At 45.3% G+C, this 7,500-nt stretch overlaps 1 pseudogene; it reads right to left on the bottom strand.

The window, feature by feature from the left end:
* Positions 1-5,340: 5,340 nt before the first annotated feature.
* The window catches only part of LOC126566983 (large subunit ribosomal RNA), a 6,901-nt pseudogene continuing 4,741 nt past the window's right edge, over positions 5,341-7,500 (bottom strand).

The following is a 7,500-nucleotide window of genomic DNA, read 5'->3' as shown; positions in this document are numbered from 1 at the left end:
TAACCCGTACTGGTGTCTAAGGTACGACTAGATACTCAACTTGCACCTTGTGACAGTGTTTAGAACACGTTTCTATACATTTTTCATTTTTGTGTCACGACACCATACCCTCTTACTATAGCCAACGAACAACATCACCTTACCACAAGTGACCATTTTTATCCGTCCCTACATTAAACGACTTTGACACATTTTTCTCCTATACCTCCATACAAGTCTGAGGGCCGGGTGAATTTTCGCTTTTTACCTTTGGACATGTCGGTCACCCTTACTTTTCCCCATACATATGAGCCAAGCAGAGGCTCATTTACCCGAACTGGTGTCTAAGGTACGACTAGATACTCGATTTGCACCTTGTGACAGTGTTTAGAACACGTTCCCATACATTTTTCATTTTTGTGTCACGACACCATACCCTCTTACTATAGCCAATGAACAACATCACTTTACCACAAGTGACCATTTTTATCCATCCCAAAATTAAACGACCTCGGAATTTTTTTCTCCTACATCGCCATACAACTTTGAGGGTCGGGTGACTTTTGCTATTTACCGTCGGAGTTCACTTTTCATGCTTAAAAATGCATCCTGACACAGTTTTACTCAAAGTTAGAGTCAAAAAAATTTTTGTCAAAAAATCTTCCGTCGGTCATACCGGTACCCATGTCTCATAACTTGTACCAAGTTGTGAAGGGTAAATTTTGACAAAAATCCAAAAAAATCATTAAAAAGTCGCTATTGCTTATTGCATTCAGCATCGTTAGACGACTCTTATATGCCTTGGATGACCACTGTCTGATGATTATTTTAGCTTTTATGCCAAAATTTTGATTTCGTGTCTTACGTCCCTACATTAGACGACCTTGGATTTTCGTCTCCTGCACCGCCATGCAACTTTGATGGTCGGGTAACTTTCACTATTTACTGTCGGAGATCACTTTTCATGATTAATAATGCATCCTGAGACCGTTTTACTCAAAGTTAGAGCAAAAAAATTTTTTGTCCAAAAATCTTCCGTCGGTCATACCGGTACCCATGTCCTATGACTTGTACCAAGTTGTGAAGGGTACATTTTGACAAAAATCCAAAAAAATCATTAAAAAGTCGCTATTGCTTATTGCATTTCGCATCGTTAGACGACTCTAATATGCCTTGGATGACCACTGTCTGATGATTATTTTAGATTTTATGCCAAAATTTTGATTTCGTGTCTTACGTCCCTACATTAGACGACCTTGGATTTTCGTCTCCTGCACCGCCATGCAACTTTGATGGTCGGGTAACTTTCGCTATTTACTGTCGGAGATCACTTTTCATGATTAATAATGCATCCTGACACCGTTTTACTCAAAGTTAGAGCAAAAAAATTTTTTGTCCAAAAATCTTCCGTCGGTCATACCGGTACCCATGTCCTATGACTTATACCAAGTTGTGAAGGGTAAATTTTGACAAAAATCCAAAAAAATCATTAAAAAGTCGCTATTGCTTATTGCATTTCGCATCGTTAGACGACTCTAATATGCCTTGGATGACCACTGTCTGATGATTATTTTAGCTTTTATGCCAAAATTTTGATTTCGTGTCTTACGTCCCTACATTAGACGACCTTGGATTTTCGTCTCCTGCACCGCCATGCAACTTTGATGGTCGGGTAACTTTCGCTATTTACTGTCGGAGATCACTTTTCATGATTAATAATGCATCCTGAGACCGTTTTACTCAAAGTTAGAGCAAAAAAATTTTTTGTCCAAAAATCTTCCGTCGGTCATACCGGTACCCATGTCCTATGACTTGTACCAAGTTGTGAAGGGTAAATTTTGACAAAAATCCAAAAAAATCATTAAAAAGTCGCTATTGCTTATTGCATTCAGCATCGTTAGACAACTCTTATATGCCTTGGATGACCACTGTCTGATGATTATTTTAGATTTTATGCCAAAATTTTGATTTCGTGTCTTACGTCCCTACATTAGACGACCTTGGATTTTCGTCTCCTGCACCGCCATGCAACTTTGATGGTCGGGTAACTTTCGCTATTTACTGTCGGAGATCACTTTTCATGATTAATAATGCATCCTGACACCGTTTTACTCAAAGTTAGAGCAAAAAAATTTTTTGTCCAAAAATCTTCCGTCGGTCATACCGGTACCCATGTCCTATGACTTATACCAAGTTGTGAAGGGTAAATTTTGACAAAAATCCAAAAAAATCATTAAAAAGTCGCTATTGCTTATTGCATTTCGCATCGTTAGACGACTCTAATATGCCTTGGATGACCACTGTCTGATGATTATTTTAGCTTTTATGCCAAAATTTTGATTTCGTGTCTTACGTCCCTACATTAGACGACCTTGGATTTTCGTCTCCTGCACCGCCATGCAACTTTGATGGTCGGGTAACTTTCGCTATTTACTGTCGGAGATCACTTTTCATGATTAATAATGCATCCTGAGACCGTTTTACTCAAAGTTAGAGCAAAAAAATTTTTTGTCCAAAAATCTTCCGTCGGTCATACCGGTACCCATGTCCTATGACTTGTACCAAGTTGTGAAGGGTACATTTTGACAAAAATCCAAAAAAATCTTTAAAAAGTCGCTATTGCTTATTGCATTCAGCATCGTTAGACGACTCTTATATGCCTTGGATGACCACTGTCTGATGATTATTTTAGCTTTTATGCCAAAATTTTGATTTCGTGTCTTACGTCCCTACATTAGACGACCTTGGATTTTCGTCTCCTGCACCGCCATGCAACTTTGATGGTCGGGTAACTTTCGCTATTTACTGTCGGAGATCACTTTTCATGATTAATAATGCATCCTGAGACCGTTTTACTCAAAGTTAGAGCAAAAAAATTTTTTGTCAAAAAATCTTCCGTCGGTCATACCGATACCCATGTCCTATAACTTGTACCAAGTTGTGAAGGGTAAATTTTGACAAAAATCCAAAAAAATCATTAAAAAGTCGCTATTGCTTATTGCATTCAGCATCGTTAGACAACTCTTATATGCCTTGGATGACCACTGTCTGATGATTATTTTAGATTTTATGCCAAAATTTTGATTTCGTGTCTTACGTCCCTACATTAGACGACCTTGGATTTTCGTCGCCTGCACCGCCATGCAACTTTGATGGTCGGGTGACTTTTGCTATTTACCGTCGGAGATCACTTTTCGTGGTTAAATATGTATTCTGAGACAGTTTTACTCAAAGTTAGAGAAAAAAATTTTCTTCTCAATAAATCCCCCGAAACCAATGTCTTATACATTGAACCAGGTTATGAGGCGCACCTGTGTGTGAAGAGTTCTTCGTGTGGTTTATAGACATTTCAGGCACTTGGTATATAGTTTTGGTTTGTGCCCAAGTCCCGTACTTAGAGATATTTTTGGTTTCGGACCAACCAATTCGACTTGCCTTCATGTCTTGTTAGGTTTATTATATCAATACTCGAACTTATATGCATGTTCAGGGACATCATATTAACTTTCGGTTTGCACCCAAGTCCCGAACTTAGAGATATTTTTGGTTTTGGACCAACCAATTCGACTTGCCTTCATCTCTTGTTAGGTTTATAATATCAATACTCGAACTTATATGCATGTTCAGGGACATCATTTTAACTTTCGGTTTGCACCCAAGTCCCGAACTTAGAGATATTTTTGGTTTTGGACCAACCAATTCGACTTGCCTTCATCTCTTGTTAGGTTTATAATATCAATACTCGAACTTATATGCATGTTCAGGGACATCATATTCACTTTCGGTTTGCGCACAAGTCCCGAACTTAGAGATATTTTTGGTTTCTTACCAACCAATTCGACTTGCCTTCATCTCTTGTTAGGTTTATAATATCAATACTCGAACTTATATGCATGTTCAGGGACATCATATTAACTTTCGGTTTGTACCCAAGTCCCGAACTTAGTGATATTTTTGGTTTCTCACCAACCAAATCGACTTGCCTTCATCTCTTGTTAGGTTTATAATATCAATACTCGAACTTATATGCATGTTCAGGGACATCATATTAACTTTCGGTTTGTACCCAAGTCCCGAACTTAGTGATATTTTTGGTTTTGGACCAACCAATTCGACTTGCCTTCATCTCTTGTTAGGTTTATAATATCAATACTCGAACTTATATGCATGTTCAGGGACATCATTTTAACTTTCGGTTTGCACCCAAGTCCCGAACTTAGTGATATTTTTGGTTTCTCACCAACCAAATCGACTTGCCTTCATCTCTTGTTAGGTTTATAATATCAATACTCGAACTTATATGCATGTTCAGGGACATCATATTAACTTTCGGTTTGTACCCAAGTCCCGAACTTAGTGATATTTTTGGTTTTGGACCAACCAATTCGACTTGCCTTCATCTCTTGTTAGGTTTATAATATCAATACTCGAACTTATATGCATGTTCAGGGACATCATTTTAACTTTCGGTTTGCACCCAAGTCCCGAACTTAGTGATATTTTTGGTTTCTCACCAACCAAATCGACTTGCCTTCATCTCTTGTTAGGTTTATAATATCAATACTCGAACTTATATGCATGTTCAGGGACATCATATTAACTTTCGGTTTGTACCCAAGTCCCGAACTTAGTGATATTTTTGGTTTTGGACCAACCAATTCGACTTGCCTTCATCTCTTGTTAGGTTTATAATATCAATACTCGAACTTATATGCATGTTCAGGGACATCATTTTAACTTTCGGTTTGCACCCAAGTCCCGAACTTAGTGATATATTTGGTTTTGGACCAACCAATTCGACTTGCCTTCATCTCTTGTTAGGTTATCAAAATTTTTAATGCAATTGCATGTATTTTGTGAGCTTATGGGTGAGGGATTTATGTAGCGGACTTAGAGAAATTTTTGAAGTCCAAACATTCAATTTGGACTCCATACTCCATTGCTCCTCTAAGAGGTACCTAGTACCCCGTACCGAAGCAACCTTCACGTTTGAACTTTCCACTAGGAGGTGCAGCCATCACTCGACATGTTAATCATTATCACCCCATACTACTCTCTATATCCGGATACGGCGCTAACCCGATTGCTTGCCCCGACAGCAATCGACCCACTCGTAAGCGGGTTACCCGTAGGTAAGTCAACGATGCGTATTGCCCCCTTCAAGCAAACCGATCATCACTCCGTGGAGGAGTAATGACGGACCCGTACCGGTATCAACTGCATATGATCAACATTCTTATGAACCCACACACTCTTCGCTTATATGCTCAGTAACATTTGAATTCTCTCTCTGTCTTTCGTTTTCCAACTCATTCATCGTGCATACTGAACACACCCGGAAAGGTGCGACAGTACACACGAATACACCACCAAGCATGGGTCGCCTGAGAGGATCGATGCGAACGCATCTCTACAACTCGCAGCTCCCAGCCTGAAGTCCCGTCGTTTGCGGGCGGTCGGTAGGCATCGAAACTAGTCAAGTCCACGGTCGGCGAGGTCAGCTGCCACCAGTGTTCCCTATGGTCAGGTACTAACACGTGCGGTGCGACCCTGCGCGATGCGGCCAAGTCTAGAAGCGGGGATGAGGCGCCAGGCTGCGAGGCAGCGCCAGCGTATCTCGGAGGGTTGTTAGGCCCGCTAGCTTACGATTGCCTATGGGGGTTTGAAGCGCTATCAGCTCGGATTGGTTACGACCTTAGAGGCGTTCAGGCATAATCCAGCGGACGTAGCGTCATACCAAAGTCCGGTCGAACTAGTATTGAGCCAGTGGTCCGTACCTGTGGTTCCTCTCGTACTGCACAGGAATTCCGTTAAGATAGCACAAATGCACACACCAGTAGGGTAAAACTAACCTGTCTCACGACGGTCTAAACCCAGCTCACGTTCCCTTGAAAGGGTGAACAATCCTACGCTTTGGGAATTTTGCTTCACAATGATAGGAAGAGCCGACATCGAAGGATCAAAAAGTCACGTCGCTATGAACGCTTGGCGACCACAAGCCAGTTATCCCTGTGTCGGCGGGCTTACTGCAGCGTGCGACGGCACAATGGAGCGGGTGCATGGGGCGACCTTCCACCAAGCGCCGAGGATGTACTGGTGGACACCCGAGATCGACCGGCTGAGGGAGGAGTGCGAAGCTGCAGAACGGCGACGTCGCAGCGCCCCGCCTGATGAGCGCCTCGCGCTGACCGCCCAGCTCCTGAGCTCGCGGAGGATGCTGGCGAGCGAGATCCAGCGCAGCAAGGATCGCTGCATGCAGGAGCTCATTGACGGGGTGGAGAACGATGTATTCGGTCTCGGGTACAAGGTGGTGCTGGCCAAGCTGCGCAGTCGCGCACCACCTGAAACCGACCGAGCAGTACTCCAGCCGATCGTTGACGCACTTTTCCCGACGCACCCTCCGTTCGATTGGCCTACCATCGCAGCCGAGGGCGACACGGAGGAGGTCCGGCCGGTCACGCAGGACGAGGTGTTGGCCGTTGCAGCCAGGATGGCATCGTCCAAGGCGCCAGGACTCGACGGCATCCCCAACGCGGCGGTGAAGACCGCGATCCGAGAGCACCCGGAGGTCTTCACCCGGGTGTTCAACGACCTGTTGCGGCGGGGAGAGTTTCCGACGCCATGGAAGGCGGCGCGGCTGGTGCTAATCCCGAAGCCAGGCAAACCCCCTGGCGAGCCATCGTCGTGGCGGCCGCTGCTGATGCTGGGTGCAGTCCCGAAGGTGTTCGAGCGGATTATCCTCGACCGCCTGAACGAGCACCTGGAGGACAGCAGTGCACCCCGCCTGTCGCCCGAGCAGTATGGTTTTCGCCGCGGACGATCGACGGTGCAGGCCATCCAGCGGGTCGTCGAGCGAGGCCTGTACGCGAGGACGTTCCACCGCACCAATGGCAGAGACCCTCGCTGCCTGATGGTGGCATCTCTGGACGTGCGGAACGCCTTTAACTCGGCCAGCTGGACGGCGATTGCAGCAGCTCTCCAGCGGATGAGCGTACCGTCAGCGCTCCAGCGAGTCTTGCGCAGCTACTTCTCGGGACGGGAGCTGCTTTTCGAGACCGCCGAGGGACCAGTTCGCAGGACAGTCACGGCAGGCGTACCACAGGGCTCCATACTAGGGCCGACCCTGTGGAACGTCATGTATGATGGTGTGCTGCGGCTGACGCTGCCGGACGGTGCGGAAGCGATCGGCTTCGCGGACGATTTGGTCGTTCTGGCGGGAGGAGCGACACCACAGGCGGCAGCGGAACTGGCTGAGCAGGCGATCGGCATCATCAACTCGTGGATGGCAGCACATCATCTGGAGCTTGCTCCGGCCAAGACCGAGTTGGTAATGATGTCCACGATGCGGAGGGCGAACACGCAGGCGCCGGTGACCATCGCGGGCGTGCAGAGGATGCCAACACGGACGATTAAGTACCTTGGGGTCATGCTGGAGGACCACCTGTCTTGGAATGCCCACGTCGAGTGCGTCTCCGCAAAAGCACTCCGTGTGGCACAGGCGGTATCCCGGTTGATGCGGAA

Source organism: Anopheles maculipalpis (genome assembly GCF_943734695.1).
Source record: "Anopheles maculipalpis chromosome X unlocalized genomic scaffold, idAnoMacuDA_375_x X_unloc_7, whole genome shotgun sequence".
Lineage (NCBI taxonomy): Eukaryota > Metazoa > Arthropoda > Insecta > Diptera > Culicidae > Anopheles > Anopheles maculipalpis.
This window is presented reverse-complemented; position numbering and strand designations above follow the sequence as displayed.